This window comes from Pinus tabuliformis, chromosome 7 (genome assembly GCF_031772625.1).
Source record: "Pinus tabuliformis cultivar Carrire ecotype Pingquan chromosome 7, CPIR1, whole genome shotgun sequence".
In the NCBI taxonomy this organism is placed as follows: Eukaryota; Viridiplantae; Streptophyta; class Pinopsida; order Pinales; family Pinaceae; genus Pinus; species Pinus tabuliformis.
Window position 1 is genome coordinate 1989205881 of NC_142293.1, and position 18810 is coordinate 1989224690.

The following is an 18810-nucleotide window of genomic DNA, read 5'->3' on the forward strand; positions in this document are numbered from 1 at the left end:
CCCCCAAGTATGGAAACATCAGCTAGCTCCTTTCAGCAAGAGCAAGAGAGACAACACGGTGTGGAGATTACATCTACCAGGCAACAGAGAAAATAGGGCTTTGACATCAAGAAGGCATTCACTGATATCAAGGCCAGTAATGAGCCAGTAAGGTTCCAGCTCTACAACCAATTGCTAAGAATGGCTCCCACTAATCAACAAAGGCTAATGGCAACCTATGATATCCAAGAATGGAAAATGACCCTCAGTCATTTCAGACCTACAACGCAGCAACCACAATCAGCTGCTGACTATTTCAGAACCAATCTGGAAGTTCTCTCCAAAGACATTCATCCAATGGACTAGATTGAATTACACAAACATACCAGCAAAATGGTATATCCTACCTTGGCAGACAAACCATTATTGGCTCGCAGATTGCAAAATTCATTGCACAATACTTCTGCCCAACTGGAATTAGAAAAGACCTCCTCAATGGCTAAGGATAATAGAATCAAATCCTTGGAGGAGATTATTACGGAGTTGGGACATGATCCCAAGGATCCTAAGGGCATTCAGGCCTTAATCAAAAAGAAAGAAGAAGACATAGCATCCCTCAGAAAACAACTCAGGCTACCAGCTACAATACATCCTCAAACTATAGAAGTAGCACAACAAAAAGAAGAGGATGATGTAGTAAGCTTGCTCATGAGGATGCATAAAAGACTGGTAGAAACAGAGAGTGCCTTGGAGGCATAACTACAAGGAAGACAGGGAGAGTTGGCCTCTCAGCCAGTTCAAACAACTCACATTCTTATAGCTTCTCCTCCTACGGTCACCACAAAAGTCACTCCTACATATCTAACATCAATATCAGGTACCCCAACTCCAGCCTCAACTTCAGCAACAGTTTCAGCAACAACTATAGCAGCAGCAGAGCAAGAGGCCAGCCTGAGTATGGAGGAGATGATGAAAGAAATAAAGGTACAGATGGTAGAATTAAAAGTGGCCAAAGAAAATCTGGCCAAAATTGAGGTAAGATATGACAAAACAAAGATGGATGTAGCAGATAAGATAAGGGAAGTAAAGGCCTTGGAGAAAAGAATAAAAGAGCTGGAGAAGGACCTTACTTTAGGTAAAACTCTAGCTGAAATCAAGAAAATTTTGTGGGCCAAAATTGGCCAATCCATTACTGACCAATGGCAGTCAATTGAAACTATACATGAGCAAATGGAATTTATAGGCTTAGCTCAATTTGAAACTCAAAAGGCTAGAGCATCATTAGGAAATATGCCTGAGCAAGCCAATAGAATGATTCAATTTCTGAACAGTCATACCAAAGAGCAGTTGGCAGCAATAGGCATCAGGAATAGGATAGATACCATCTTACTAGTGAAAAGGGTGCTGACCCTAAGGAATTTTGTGCAGACTCTGGAAAGAAAATGCCAAGAAATGCAGGCAGAGATAAATGACTTCAAAATAAAGTTTGCAACATTACATAGCAAAGGGCTACCCAGTTTATTAACCAGTGTTGGAAGACTACTGCCAAAAGGGTAAATAGCTATGCCTCTAATCAAATTACAACATCCTCAAGCACCTCATAAGAAACAGGGCCTCCCTCTGGACAAAGTCTTTATGACAAATTAGAAAATTTGTTCTACATTGAACATGAGATAAACCACCTTTTTGAAGTCCAGCCCAACTTTTATAGATACACTGAAGCTGATGAAACACTGATAAAAATACAAAGACATCAGTTGCCTACAGAGGACTGGTGGCAAGGAATGCTGGAAATATTACTCAGGTAATTTTGTTTTTATTTTCCTTTCTGGTCAGCTACAGGTCAGCAAACTCTAAAGCACGGGCCACCTGTCCAAAAGTAAAAACAACAGAAATAAGAAGTCAAATTGTGACTACAGCTCGTTAATGCAAAAAATCAAGCACTGATGACAAGGCCAAGACAGCGACACAGCAACATAGCAACATCAAGGAAGCAAACGCAGAGTAAATACACAGCAACCAGCCGACTCACTCAGTCCAAAAGGTCAAATATCTCTGACAAATTGAACAACCAACACATACACATTTACTGCAGCATTTATTTCCCTCATTTACTTCTTCCTAAGAGTTGGTAAAGAAATTTATGAATTCAGAACTTATCTTCATGATATTTTGTATCTCCCTGTTTGTATAAATACCTCCATATAATATGTATTTGAGGTTGGTTATTTTCTCTCTGGACTGCGCTGTAAATTCTCAGGCTATTTAATACAAAGGCTGTTTGAAGTTCACTACTATTGGACCATCTAAATGTGGATTTAATGTTCTGGGGACTGCTACAGAGTTCTTGTGTCTTTCTATGGACCAATAAGTTGCTCTAACCTGTGTTTACGTCTTCTGTATTTGCAAAATATCATATATGTTTCATAGTCTTAGTAACAGAGAAAAAGAATAGCCCAAGATTTGTTTAAATGCACCCTGTGTTCAATCTCTGCTATTAATTATGTTTTCTTTAGAATTAGTCGTAAATATGAATGCTTAACTACTCATGTTTGAACTAATTCCTTCATTTTGAATACTATTTAGGAATTCTTAATTACTCCTGGATAATATTCAAGCACCTTCCCTCTACCAGCATGATCAAAGTTTCTTGACTGCCCTTCATCCACTGGCCTACATTCCATCAATTTCCAGATTTGAAAATTGTTCCAAACTGCCTATCTTGCTCTGTAGCATTGCCTTTACCAAAGAAACACCTTCAGCAGTACACCATTATTGACTCCATTGCCCAATAGTATAAACTGTTTTTTACTTGCACCCTATTCCTATTTGATATCACCAACAAAAAAACTAAAAACCAAACTCTGTGCATCATAACTAGCCTAAAATACTCCAAAACAAAGCTAAATTACGAAGAGAGAGCCCTCTCTGGTTGCAGATTGGCTAGAATCTACAGCTACAAGATTGGTTAGTGGTTACCTCGACCGTATTCCCTTCAGGAGGCAAGGAACAACCTGAGTGATAACACATATATCCTGCCATTCACGAATTAAGGATTCATAGCCATAATGGAGACTCCACCCTCCAGGATTTACCATATATCCCTCCATTCACTAGTTGAGGATTCCTAGGCCTGATCATGGGCACACACCTCTAGGAATTACTATATATCTAACCATTCACCATTCGAGGATTCCTAGGCCCACCGAGTTACACAAAATTTGGCTTTACTGCAATCACACCCTCCCTGATATAGGGATTCCTAGTCCTTGTGTTCTTCTTCAGAGACCACTTTAGTCAGTTTTGAAACCATCAGGCAATCTAGCTTAACCAAATAAAGAGAACCCATCACACAATGGTTATCTAGAAATGGTAAGGAAAGGTTGAAAATCATTCTCATACCTAGAAAAACCCATGCCAATGATAGCAAGAGAACTAAATACTCACATTCGTGTACCATGCATGTCAAATCTATCAAGGAAATCACACATGAAAATTGACACCTACAAGTAATCACATTGCAGCTACTTGATCCTACTCTTCCTTTCTTCATCTTTGACTCTCTTTCCTTCTTTGTCACTCCTTTGCTTCCTTTGATCCAATTCAAGAGTGCTCCAAGTGTCAAATAGTGAGAGAGAGAGAGAGAGAATAAAGAGAGCTCCAAAATTGAACTGATAAAAGGTACCCATTGATCCTGAGAAGCCTTTTAATTAATGAGGCCTCTATTTTCTTCAATCTTCCATTATTTTCCTTCATTTTCCTCCTCACATGCAATTTGTGACCTTTCACCTTCCTTTTCTTCTAATTTCCATTATTTTCATAAATAAAATGCCAATTAATGCCACTTTTTCCTTTCCAAAGCCTTTTCTGTTTCCTTTACCAATTTCTCTTAACCATAATAAACCAATTGAAGACCCACACTAGCATTTTTTACCCAACATTTAGCTTGGAATATGTGTCTCATGACCTTGGTCTTATTTTACATTTATTAAATTTATTAAATGGAATTTTGACCAAGGTTGTTATAGAACCCTCCCCCTTTGGGGCACATCATCCTCGGCCGTCAATGACACCTATAACCAACAAGACTACTAAGAATCAAAACATATTTCCAATGGAGATTTATAACTTAGCTAGATGTAGTATTTACAATGATCAACCTGGTGAGAAGCAAACCAACATGACACATAACAACATAACAACCATAATAACATGACACCCATACCACTTATTGGAGCTTTATAGCACAACTCATGGTTATATTTACATCCATATACATATGTGCATATGCCAAAACATCACACCAAAACATATACCAAAATAGTTCACCCAACCTGTAAAATAGAGAAAGATACATAGCCTGCATCTGATCCACCATATCCCATGTAGCTTCATGAGTCCCAAAGTGCTTCCACTGCACTTTAACCTGCTCGATTTCTTGGTTGCAGAGCATGAGCATATTTCGCTGCAATATACGCTGAGGTTTTGGCTGGAATTCTCCATCTCGATCCACCTACAATATAGACCAGTCAATCACATGATCAACATATTTAATGTACTCATTAAGAAATGATATGTGGAAAACATCATGGACTTTCATGGCCGTAGGTTGTGCAAGTCGATAGGCTATTGGTCTAATATTTTCAAGAATCTTGAAAGGTCCACAAGCCAAGGTGCCACCTTGACATATGATCCAATCCTCAAGGAGCTCTTCTTTGCCTTGATGTGAAAGTACACCTATTCCCGAACCTAAAACTCCTTAAACAACCTCTTATGATCTGCATAAATTTTATTTATATCCCATGTTATCTCTAGATTATTCTTGATAACCTACATTTATTGTTCCATCTCTTTTCCAACATGTCTAGTCCTATCAATACCCTATTAACTGGAGCATTCCAACTGATTGGATTATTACATCTCCACCCATATAGTGCCTCCAATAGACTCATCCTAAATGACCTCTAATACCCATTTTTATAAGAAAACTCAACCAACGGAAGGTACTCCTCCAATCTCCTATGGCAATGCATCACATACATCCTCAACATGTCCTCCAATATCCTTTTGACCATCTCTATCTACCCATCTGTCTGCGGATGATAATTTGTGTTGGAGGCTAGCTCCATCCCCAAATCTACAAACAACTCCTTCCAAACCTTGAAAGTGAAATTAACATCCCTGTTTGACACAATATTCCTTTGAAAACAATGAAACCTCACTACATCCCTAATGAATACCTCTACCATATCACTAGATGAAAATGTAGATTTTACTAGAATGAAGCATGATATCTTTGTCAACCTATCTACCACAACCATGATGGAATCATCTTGTCTATATGTCCTTGAAAAATGTGTGATGAAATCCATATAAATCACCTCCCGCTTCCAGTTTGGAATCGAAATCAGCTATAGTAGTCCATCTAGATGCTTACATTTTACTTTTACAAACTGCCAACCTAAACATCAAGCCACAAAATCTACCACGTCCTTCTTTAGATTTTACCAATGATAAAAATTATTTACTGTTGTTAATGTCTTCCAGTGTCTCGGGAGTCCTGAATATGGTTTTTCATGAAAATCTCACAAGACAGTCTTCTTGTGATCACTCTTATTCAACACATATATCTTGTCCCTAAATCTTACCAAACCATACACTATAAGATGATATTCCACATCTTGGCCACCTGTACCCTACTGTAAGCTATCCATAAGCTCCATGTACCTTTCATCTTGTTGTCTTTCCTGTAAGATTTGATCCTCTAAGTCTGTCCCATAAGAACTCATAACTGCGATGTGATTCACCTGTATCCTCCTACTAAGAGCATCTACAACCCTATTCTCTTTACCTTTAATGTATCTAATATCAAATTCAATCTCACTAATCATGGCCAACCATCTTTCTTGTCTAACATTCAAATCCAGTTGGTCAAACAAGTATCTCAATCCACTATGATCGCTCATCAATACAAACCTCCCATCAAGAAGATAGTGTCTCCATATATTCAGTGCATGGATGACCATTGCCAACTGAAGATCATGTGTCGGATAATATCCTCATGCTCATTCAGTTTCTCTAACTCATAGCACACTACCTGTCCTTCCAGCATAGTAAATCCACAAATTCTTCTCACCACGAACTCTTTGTCTAGGTTTGCAATTTCTAACACTCGAGCATTTCTTAACAGCTACTTCAATTTCTCAAAACTTGTTTCACATTCCTTTGTCCATTCAAAATCCTTAAATTGCCTCTGTAGTGATGTAATAGGATATGCAATGCAAGAGAAGTTCTTGATTAACCTCATATAATAACCTACCATCCCCTTAAATGATCTTACCTCATCCACATTTCTAGGAGTTTCCCACTCCATGATAGCCCTTATCTTGTCTTGATCCACTTCTATTCCCTCCTTGGAAACATGTCTCAAGTAATGTACCTCTATCTGAAAGAAATTGTATTTGCTAAGATTGGAATACAACTGATGATCCCTTAGTAATATGAACATTGTTGTGAAGTTCTCACCATGCTCTTCCTTATTTTTAGAAAATTTCAAGATGTCATCAATGAATACAATAACAAAATTTTCCAGATAAGGACACAATACACTATTCACCAAGCACATAAACATAGTTGGAGAATTATTCAAACCAAATGGAACTACAAAAAACTCATAATGTCCATACCTATTTCAAAAAGTTGTCTTGTAAATGTCCTATTCCCTGATGTGTACCTAATGATATTCAGATCTCATATCAATCTTTGATAACCTTGTTTCTCCCTTCAATTGATAAAACAAGTCATTTACCCTTAGCAACGAATACCTATTCTTGATGGTTACCTTGTTCAACTACCTATAATCAATGCATAGCCTAAGAGTACCATCCTTCTTGTTCACAAAAAACACTGGTGCACCCCAAGGCGATACACATGGCCTAATGTATCCCTTCTCAATCATTTCCTTCATCTACAACTTGAACTCTACTAACTCTTGTGTGCTCATCCTATATGGTTCCTTCAATGTTGGTGTTGCCCCTGGTACTCAACAGAAAACTCCATTTCTTTGTGAGGTGGAATCTCTGAAATATCTATGGGAAATACATCCTGAAACCGCTACAAGATCGAGTACTTGCTTAATACCTTTGCATACTCAACATGCTTACCTTTATCACTAGAAATATTCACTGTAAATAAAACACACCCTTTTCTACGACTGTGCTTTTCCTGCATAGTTTTTACCATCCTAACTGATGTTGCTTTCTTCTTACCCTAAAATATCCTTTGTTCCCCAGTGTTGTAGAAATTCTTATTGTAGATTAACCTGATAATGCAATATAACTAAAGAAAAATACTTTAATCTACTTCTACTATGAAACATGCATAAGCTTAAAGATCGAATTGAATCAAAGCTGAACACATATAACCATAAGAAGAAGAATCAATACACATGAAACACAAAAAATACTCAGGGGAAACCCTCAACTAAAAAACTCCACTATCTGTATTATCATACAAGTTGGAAATACATCAGGAGAATACAAAGCCTTAGCTCTCACAGCTAACTAGCTCTCAGTACAATCCTCCTGGATGCTCACAAGAAAACAAGGCTTCTCACAAACCTTCTCCTCTGCCCTCCAAGCCTCCTATTTCCTTGTGTAATTTCTCCTAGGTGATCCTCCTGTTACCAAGTGTAACATTGATCTCTCACACTAATCTTACACCCTGTAAAACTGCGCAATCCTCAAGGAACCTTATTCCTTCTACATGCTTGAGTTTCCTTTATAGGAGAAAACATGCAAATGATAGTACATTGTCCCTGTCTTTAATCTCAACTGGGTCTTTCTCATAATAGACATGCATGAGTTACTGATGAGAGAATCTTCAGTTATCTAGAGTACACTAGTTGGATGCATGCATGCATTAACTGACTGAACTCACAATTAGTTCCTCAAACAGTTTGGAACTAATTTAACTGGACTTATCTCAGTAAACTGAGCTAACTAATTACAACTCAAATACAACTCAATCTTATCTCCTTAATTAAGGGATAATCTCTCTAATTTAAGGGATAACTGTTGCATGACTTCACAAAGTCTTCTAACTTGAATTTCTCCAACTAATTAACTCAAGATGAATTAATTAAATATTTTTCAAGTAGATGGTGAGACTAAATTCGAATTTAATTCACAATTTAAATTCAAGGACAAATTAAAATTGGAATATTTTGGATTATATTTTTATCATTTCTTGTTTCTATTTTCAACACTCCCTCTCAACCAGAAAGGAATTCAACTCGATCCCGATCCTAAACCTTTGGAATGTTCTGCATGCAACACTTCTCTCTAGTGTTGTTTCTCCAGCAACTCCAGAAACCAAAAAAATATCCAACCTAAATCAGAATGATGCCTCTGTCATCAAAGTCTCTCACTACTATTGCCTTTGCCGATTAAAAACTTTGCGCTTCTGCTGGCTCAACCTTTTTGCACTACTATCAATCCTTCTTTGTACTCTTTAGTATCTGACTGCTCTAGCCTCTGTCACTTTTATCTCTAACTACATCAATCCCACTGATTCCTCCTACTGCTATATACTTTGGGCTCCTGTAGCAAGGTATGATCCATGAGATAAAACCTCTCGATGGACCCTGCCCAATTTCAACCTTCTTGAGACTATCACTTCACATCACCCCACCTCACACCTGGAGGTATCGCTGCATGTGATCCCTCTGCCCACTTGGGTCAAAATTTCTCCCTACTGGAGGTCTCTGCATGAGTGGATGCCTCCACTCGGTCTCCTCTCAACATCTCTAATTCTGGCTCCTCCACAATTGTTTGAGACTTCTTCTGGGGCTATATGTTGAGAGGTAATTTACTCTCCCTGTCAACTGTCAAGTCTCTAACATTTGCCTTACTCCTCAGGGGTTTGCATGAATATTGAACCTCAAGAGCATACAGGTTTTGAACTCATGAACCGATCTGTTTCACTTGTCTCATGGTGATGTGTCTAAGGAAAACTTTTCCCTTGCTAAAAACAACATTGTAGCCGTTGTCCTCCAACATCGCGATCGATACCAAATTCTTCTTCAGTCCAGTCACATACTTCACATCTGTCAAGGTGATAAGAGCTCCATGCTCCCTCTGGAAAGAAACTATGCCCACTACTAAAATAGCATACATTTCATCATCACCCATCTCTATGCACATCTTGAGGTCTTTCTCCTCCAAGGTACTAAATAAACTTTTATCGCCGGTCATGTGGAATGAGGCTCCACTATCAAGATACCAACCACGACCCATCATCGATGACACCATGCACGTGTTGAGGGTAAAATCCATTTCGAACTAAGAGGCCAATGCCTCACCTTCAGATCCTTTCAAGGATCCCTTCTTGGACTTCTTCGATGGGCAATTTGTCGCATAATGACCCATTTCGTGCCAATTAAAGCAGCTCACTTTAAACTTGTCAACCTTCTTCCCTCCATGAGAAGAATTTGATTTGGAATGAGAATACTTTTCCTTCCTATTATCACCTCGATTGAACCTCAGGTTGAAGGAAGGCAATGCCATGGTAACCACAAACCACACTTGGCCAAGTAGCTAGCCCTACAAGGCCAGGAGAGGGCTCTCTCCTTAAGGATCTCAACCAAGATGACTGGATCCGTAAAGGATTTTAGGCTAGGTATAGTAGCACAAAGTTTTTATTGGATTTTGAAGGGGTTTTGCTGGATCAGGAGGAGCTGGATAGTTAGGGCTAGGGAATTAGGTCAAAATTGCACGATGTTTAATGAGGCAAGGTAGGCATAAGTTTTAGCACTCTAGGGTTGGATGGGTGAGGTGTTTAAGACTGTGAGAGGCTAGGAAGAGCATGTGATTTACCATGGATCCTTCCAAAACTATAGAAAACATATAATGGTGAATATTTTCCCAAAGAAGAGCACTGATGTAATGAATTCTACCTATCAACTTGAAAGCATTCACTTAGAAGCAATGAAATGATTAACGTAATACACAAAACATACTAACATATGATCATAAGAGGAAAACCTGTACTAAAACTCCATACCACATGGATCCCATAAAAATAGCTACAATTCTTATTAATCTCCTGCTAAACTGCTACGAAATTATGTACAATCAAGGTTTGAGCATCCAGCTGAGTCCAACAAAACCCCTTCAAAATCCAATCAAAACTTTGTGCTACTATACCTAGCCTAAAATCATTTTCATGATCCAGTCATCTTGGCTGAGATCCTTATGGAGAGAGCCCCCTCCCGGCCTAGTAGGGCTAGATACTTGGCTAAGCATGGTTTGTGGTTAGCCTGGAATTGCCTTCCTTCAGCCTGAGGTTCAATCCATGTGATAACATAGTGGCGACTCCACTGGGGATGAAAGACTAATCACCCTAGTAGTATCTTTCATTTGAATTCTTAAACTTATGGATGATGAGTTTTAGAATTTACTAGGCTGAGTTAGAAAGTTGTAAAGAAATATATAAGACTTCAAAATTTGAGGACACTGGCTTCGAGAAAGTACACTAGGGCCAATCTAGATCCAAACCATGCCCTAGTAGTGGATAATCCTAACCTGATTTCGATAAGACTTAAAAGACAAGAAAGTTCAGTCAATCCAACACCTCCAATAAAACTATATTCCTGCCCTAATGAGTGGTTGTTTTTAGAAGACCTTCCCTTTGATCTCTCATTTGACCTTTCCCTATTTAGAACCGAGTCAGAAAGTGCACTTGATGACATAGTTCTAGATCCAAAGTTTATTGCATATATTGAAGTCCAAAATGCAAACCAGTCAATTGATGAGTATATTCTAAATTCCCCTCAATCATTTGTTACTACTGCTAAGATCCCTGAGCATTCTAAACTGGTGTCCACTACCCTTAGTTCAACATTATTCCCTTCAACCTCTGAAATTCATTCCCCACCTCCATTTATACCTTCACTTCCCTGTCAACCTACCATTTCCCATCAATCACCTATTATTCCCAGTTCTCCATAAACCACTGCATCAACTCCTAGTAGCCCAATCCTTGGTTTATATCCACCTCAAGTTATGGATGCCTAGTATGCACCCTTTGTTTTACCCCAGAATCTTGGTGCCATGCCTGCTGATTATCAAACCAAAATACCTTTCTTTCATTCCACTCAAACCATTACAGCTCAGCAACATGTTGATAAAAACAATGATTTCATTGACCTCCATGAAGTAGAGATTGAATATGTGATGATGAGATTGTTTGTACAAAGCTTTGGAGGTGAAGTTCAAAAATGGTTCAGAGCTTTACCCGCAGATTCTATCACCTCTTTACCAATCCTCCATAGGTATTCCTGGATCGATGGGAGGTGAAGAAGAATCCACTTCAGATTTTTCTAAGCGTGAGAACATCAAAATAAATGTCAGCGAGAGTGTGCAAGACTATTGTGTGAGGTTTAATGCAGTATACAACGCTATTCATACCAACATTAAACCACTAGAGGGATTGGATTTGCCCAAGTTTCAATACGGTTTCGATGCTAATATGGCATATTAGTTGCGGGGATGTGATCCTACCACACTAAAAGACATTCAAAAGAATATTGTGAGTGTACAAGAAAACTTTATGGCCAAAAGAGTGAGAATGAGATCTGAGAAAAGAGTGACCATGAAATAAGAAGCATCTACTTCAGATGTAAAGATGGATACATTGATTCGAACAATGGAGAGGATGTTTGACTGGTTATCCATCATAGATAGACTTGAACCACCAATCTGGAATCCAAAATTTGGAGGAAAATAGCAGCCCCAATTCTAAATCAAGCAGAGAGAACAAAAAGCACTAGAGCGACCAATGCAACTACAGCAGATCAGAACTCCCTTACAATAGAATTATGTTCAAGGAATGGAAGAAGAAGATGAGGAAGATCCAGTATTAGGAACAAATCACTTTTTCACTACTGATGGTATGCCTATGTTTCTTACCGAAGATGAAGATTACATCTTAGCATATGATGTGGTTTTGGAGGCTGAATCTGATGATTATCAGCATGGTTATATGAATTCTTTGACTACACAACAGAGGCAATACTTTTTAAGGCGCAGAGATGTACTGATCAATCCCATTAAGGAAAGAAAGGATGTGCAATCAAAGAATGATTCCTCAAAAACTCAAAAGAAAGGGAAAGATCTTGTTGACCTGAATCACAACAAGGTACCATCAACAAGTATCACTGCAAATGAGAAGAACAATTAGCAAAAATATAGTGCATCAAAAGAGCAAGTAGATAAGAGGGACATTTGTGTCAAAGAGGTAGAAAGAGTTTCATCCTTTAATTTAGAATGTGAAATCGCTAAATTAAAAGTGTCCATTCCTTTGATTGAGCTTGTTAAGAATAACAATTATAAACACCATGTACCTAGAATATTGCAAATAGACCCTTTGTCAGACATGGTGAATGTCGAGGATGATCATCCTGGACTCATTTTTCGTCCAACCATAGAAGGTCGGCCTGAATATAGCAAAGTCCCTCCCTTTTATCTGAGTCTTAGACTGCATGAGTATATTCTCCACAATGCTATGTTAGATTTTAGAGCTTCCCACAATTTGATGCCCAAAGCCATTATGGAAAATTTGGGCCTTGATATCACCAAAAAATATCACGATTTGTACTCCTTTGACTCTAGTAGAGTTCGTTGCATTGGTATCATCAAAGAATTGGTGGTTTCTTTAGATCAAAGCCCAGCCAAAAATGTCTTGATGGATGTGGTAGTTGCTAATATACCACCTCAGTATGATATGCTATTATCTAGATCGTGGGGCGATAAACTCAAAGGCACTTTACAACTTGACTTCTCTTATGCTACCATCCTTGTTTTCGGTCAATTGAGGAAGTTGTACCGGGAAAAGAAAATGAAGTATATGATCACTAGTAAAGAGAAACCTGTGAATCATCCAATAAATGTTGTACAGACTGCTTTAGAGTCCTTTTTTTTGTACTCTGATAATGGATTGAATGATGTAGATTTTCAGCTTGTAGAAGTAGATGATGTACTAGAAATTTTCGAGAATTTTAGAGCAGTTCTTAATCAGGAAAAAGAAAAAATATCAATTTCCTCTGAGCAACCTACACAGCAACAAAAGGTCAGTGAAGAGCAGAAAAATGAAGTAAGCAACAAAGGTAAGGTTGAGAAGGAAACAAAATTCCAGCATCTAGAAGATGAAGCCAACCTTTGGAGCATGGACTTCGATGGCAGTGTGAGTAAGGACAGTGCTGGTATTGGAATTTGGATTTAAAGCCCTTCTTTCCAGCCTACCAAAGTCTAAAGTAATGTTAGAGTACGTTCCTACAAGTTAGCTTTTGATTGATCTAATAATGAAGTGGAGTATGAGGCTTTGATTACAGGTCTTAAAATTTTGAAGAAACTGGATGCGAAAAGGATTTCTACTTATGGTGATTCAGAGCTAGTGATTAAACAAGTAAAAGGAAAATATCAAGCAAAACATCCACGGATGAGAGCTTACAGAAATGTAGTTTTGGATATTTTGAGGATATTTCCTGAATATAACTTGACAATAGTACCCCAAACTCAAAACATCATTGCAAATTCACTCGCTATTGCAGCCAGCAATTCAAAGATTCCTATGAATTCTAGCAAAAAAATTGAAATTCATGTCAAACATAAGCCTGATGTTCTTGATAATTTGAGGTATTGGCAAGTTTTTTGGGTTGATAATGAAATTAATACCTTTTCGTAGAATGAAGGAAACTTTAAGAATGCTTTCATTGATGATGTTTGTGATTCCAATGAACAAGATATTGAGGTAAATTAGATGGAGTTTTTACTGCTGAAGGATAATATTATTCCTAGAGGTCTCATACCTTTAGAGGAGATTTTTGATCAGGATGATGTGGCAAGAAAACCAACCTTGGTTCCTACGGAAAAAGGAGTTGAAGATGTGAATCTTGGAACAGCTGACCATCCCAAGCTTGTAAAGTTATCAAAAGCATTGTCTCCTGGAGTAAGGGCTAAGTATGTTAGATTACTTTCTGAATTTTCTAATGTTTTTGCACGGGATTATTGAGATTTGAAAGTGTATGACAAGGATATCATTGAGCATACTATTCCTATCAAGCCAAATCAAAAACCTTTTAGACAGAATTTGAGAAGAATCAATCCAAAGTTGCTACCATCCATCAAGAAAGAGGTAAGTAGATTGTTTAAAGATGGCATCATTGTTCCATTTAGATTTTCTAATTGGATTTCAAATTTGGTCTCAGTACGAAAGGAGACTGAAGAAATAAGGTTGTGCATAGATTTCTGAAACCTCAGTAAAGTGTCCTTAAAGGATAAATACCCTCTTCCTAAGATGGACCATATTCTGTAAAGAGTAGTTGGAGCATCACAGATGTCACTACTAGATGGCTACTTAGGCTATAATCAGATCCTGGTGCATGAAAAAGACCAAGACAAAACTACCTTCACAACACCATGGGGAACTTTTCAGTATGCCAAAATTCCATTTGGGTTGAAGAATGTCAGAGCCATTTTTAGCAGGCAATGGACATAGCTTTTGCTATTGAGAAGGATTCTTTCTTGGCAGTTTATTTAGATTATCTGACTGTATTTTCTAGTTCTGATGATGAGCATTTGCACCACTTAAGGGTTGTCTTTCAGAAATGTAGGAAGTTTGGGATTTCTCTAAACCTGAAAAAGAGTCTTTTTTCCATGGATGAGGGTAAACTCCTTGGTCATATAGTTTCTAAAGATGGTATTCACATTGATCCTTCAAGGGTGGAAGAAATCCAGCATATAGACTTTCTACGCAACAAAAAGGAGATTCAAGCTTTCAATGGTAAGATAAATTTCTTACGTAGATTTATACCAAATTTGGCTGAGAATTTACGTGAAATAAAAAATATGTTGAAAAAGGACAACACTCTGAAATGGACCGAGGATGCCATGAAATCATTCAACTTGGTAAATTTTTCTTTAACCACAACCCCAGTCTTGATTAGTCCTAATTATACTCATGATTTTATTATATTTTCATTTGCATCCGAGCACACCATGGCTGCGGTATTGATGCAAAAGAGGGATCAGGTGGAGCAAGCCATTTCTTTTTTCAGTGGGACTATTCGAGATGTTTCCTTGCATTACAATATCATTGAAAAACAAGCGCTGGCTCTTATAAAAGCATTGAAGGATTTCAGAGTATACATTCTACATTCACATACTATAGCATATGTTCCTAATGCAGCGTCAAGGATGTTCTGATGCAAACTAATCCGGAGGGGAGAAGAGGTAAGTGGATAGCAACATTGTTGCAGTATGATCTTGAAATTAAACCTACCAACCTAATCAAAGGACAAGGCTTGGCAAAACTGATGGCTAAATCAAATTTGCATGCTCTAGACATAAATCTCATTGCAGCAATGTCAGATGAAAAAGATGATGGCTCACTCATTCAAGTATCATAAATGTTTCTCAAATCACCTTGGTATTCTAATATAGTTTATGTTCTTCAGCATATTTTGCCACCTCGTGGAATGTCAAGAAGTAAAGGTAGATCACTAAAACTAAAGTCTGCAAAATTCTGCATTTTAAATAGTGCTCTCTATTTCAAAGATTCAGGAGGAATTCTTCTTAATTGTTTGGTTGAAGATGAAGCTCAACAGGTAATGAATGATTTTCATAGAGGTTATTGTGGTGGTCATTTGTTTTGGAAAACAATATCTAACAAAGTGTTGAGAGTAGGATATTATTGGCAACTTGGTTTTCAGATTTATATAAAACAGTTATGGGCGGCCATGAATGTCAAGTTTTTCAAGGAAAAAGGAAGTTTCTTCCTCTTCCTTTGAAGCTAGTTGAAATAAATGGACCTTTCCAGTAGTGGGGACTTGATTTCATAGGATAAATCCGTCCCACATCACTAGCACAACACAGATGGGTTTTGACAGCTACTGATTACTTCACCAAGTGCATTGAGGCCATTTCGACAAGGCAAGCCACAAACATGGTAATTATTCAATTTTTAGAACATAATATCTTGTCTCGTTTTGGTTGCCCTCACAACATTATAATAGACAATGCAACACCATTCAAGTCCAAGAGGATGGTTGAGTTTTGCAACAATTACAATATTATATTAGGTCATTCCACGACATACTACCCGTAGGGCAATGGATTGGTTGAGTCATCAAATAAATCCTTGGTGAACATTATAAAGAAAATGTTGGAGGCAAACAAGAAGAATTGGAATCGAAAGCTTGTTAATTCCTTGTGGGCCGATAGAGTGAACAACAAGAAATCAATAGGTATGTCACCTTTTGTGTTGGTTTATGGTACTGATACAATATTTCCTACATCACTTGCAGTCTCGGTCATGAGATTATTATAGGAAGCTGGCAGCGAAGAGGATGATATTCATCGCTATTAATAAAATGATTCACCTTTAGAAAACAAGGGAAGAGGTTTCCCAAAACACTTTCCCGTTACAAGAGAAGATAAAGAAAATTTATGACCGCAAAACCAAAGCAGAGAAGTTTTAGCTGGAAGATGTAGTGCTGCGGTGGGATGCACGGAGTGAGGAAAAGGGAAATCACGGTAAGTTTTACAATTTATGGAAAGGACCATATAAAATATCAGCCTATCGAGGACAAAATGCATTTCTTTTAAAGGAAATGGATGGTCAGGGATGTTCAGGAGAGCCAGTGAATGGTAGACTCCTGAAGCGCTACTACTTTTGAGGTTGTTCCCTGAAGTTACTTCACCTTCATTATCTATACTGGTTTTCTTTTCCTTGCAAGGTTTCAAGTACATTGTCATCTGAGCTTGGGGCCAGAAGTGAAGGCTATAAAGTTTGAATGATTTGTGTCAAGTTTGGTTGATTTGTTTTATAGTCAAGTTTAGAGTCGGTCATGAGTCCGTTTTCAGTTTGTGTATTGAGTCATTTTTCACTTTTTTGTTTGTTTGATTGTATTGCCCAACGGATAAGGCACTTGGTCTAAAATGTTCTTGACACCTCCAAGGAGCTGCCATCCCTAGTAAGGCCAATGTTAGTGTCAGTATCTGTATACTTCCATCAGGGATCAAATTTGCTCTTTGCATTGTCATTTTAGGGGTCCCATACTGAAATGTTTACATCATTTCATTAGGTCATGTCAAACTGATACACTGATGGTTGTCTTCTCTTTATAAAATCTAATTTCTTGCTCATAGAGTATACTTGCTGACCCTTCTTTAGGTTGTCTTCAATTATGATTTCATGGTCAATTTGCAATCATGCTTTCATTAGGTCATAGGGCATGTTTCATTAGGTCTTACGGTTTCATTACCAAGGTCAAAAGCATGATTTAAAAGTGTAAATAAAGGGAAACAAGGGTATGAGGATGATAAATAAGTCAAACATGATGGCTTGTAGGTCATAGTCACTATATAATTATCTTTTAAACTAATGTAATTTTCACCTCAAAAACATGTTTTTGAGGTGAAAACGAAGTATTTTGAGTTAATTTGTATTTCTTATGTCACTTTATGTAATAAATTATCTCGACTGTACCAAAGCATATCTCCTTGCTGCAAGACAAAGAAACATTACAAAAATCAGTTTAAGTTGAGCGTTATCCACCTGAAAAGAAACAAAGAAGAAAAGGCATTAAAAACAGAGTTTTGAAGAAGGTCAAGAAACATTAGAAAGTGGGTTTTTCAAGTGAAAAATCAATATTTACTCCTATTTAAGGTCTCACAGTTCATTTTCATGTTCATTATTCTCTTTTGGCAAGTAAGGAGTAAAAAAATAAGGAGAAGAGGAAAGGTCGAGTGAGTTTTGGCCAAAGGAGAAGTGGCGCTATGCTTCTAGAGGGTGGCGCTGTGCGTTTGGAGTAGTGGTGAAGTGGCGTTACGCATTTGGAGTAGTGGTGAAGTGGAGTTGCGCTTCTATAGTGTGGCACTACACGTTTCAGGCAGGAGGGTCAGCGCTACACTTTGAGAGGTTGGCGTTGTGCATGTGGGCCCGGCGCTATGCATCTGGAGATTTCCACAGTGTAAATTTACACTGCACTGTGCTTCTAGAGTTGGCGCTATGCATCTGTGTGTTGGCACCGCACATTGAGCAGAAGGGCCAAAAAGGCCTCAAAACTTCAAAAAACTTCAAGATTGCCCTCTCTTCCCTTCATACAAGTAAGTTTTCCTCCCATACTACATTGTTGGTTTGCATTCAAACTTTTAAACATAATTCCCCACGGAAAATGTTAAACCCTAAAGACTCCCTTGGTTATGCCTAAACCCTAAACTACAATTATTCTTCCTATCACCTATCACTAGAACTCTAAACTCTTTCCATATTACATTTCATAACATCCACATCCCTTTATCCCTCTTCCCAAACAACAATATCTCAAACAAACCAAGCCCTCCCTCTCATTTTTATGATTCCTACTCCCTCCTTCATTTTCTAGCCCATAAGGTCATCTCCCATCCCCTCACTCCTAAATCACTCGTGCTCATTCCCTTTATCTCTTTTTCTTGGAGTGTATAGCCCCAAACCTTGCAAACATGGACAAAGAAGACCGAGACTATGAGGAGGAGGAAAACACAGGCAGTGACACTTCGACAGATAGACCTAGGCATCAGAGAAAACCACAGAAGGGAGGCATAATTATCAAGGAAGAGACATCAAACCTTAGATAATTGCAGGCCTCTTAGTTCGTTGTCACTTGTTTCAGACATCTTGGGTGCTATGAGTTTTGTGAGCAAGTAAAGAGAGTTCGACACCACCTTGAGCTTACCAGACCTTTTTTAGCCCATCTTTGGGACAACAAGGTGACTCTCACTGGGGTCACAT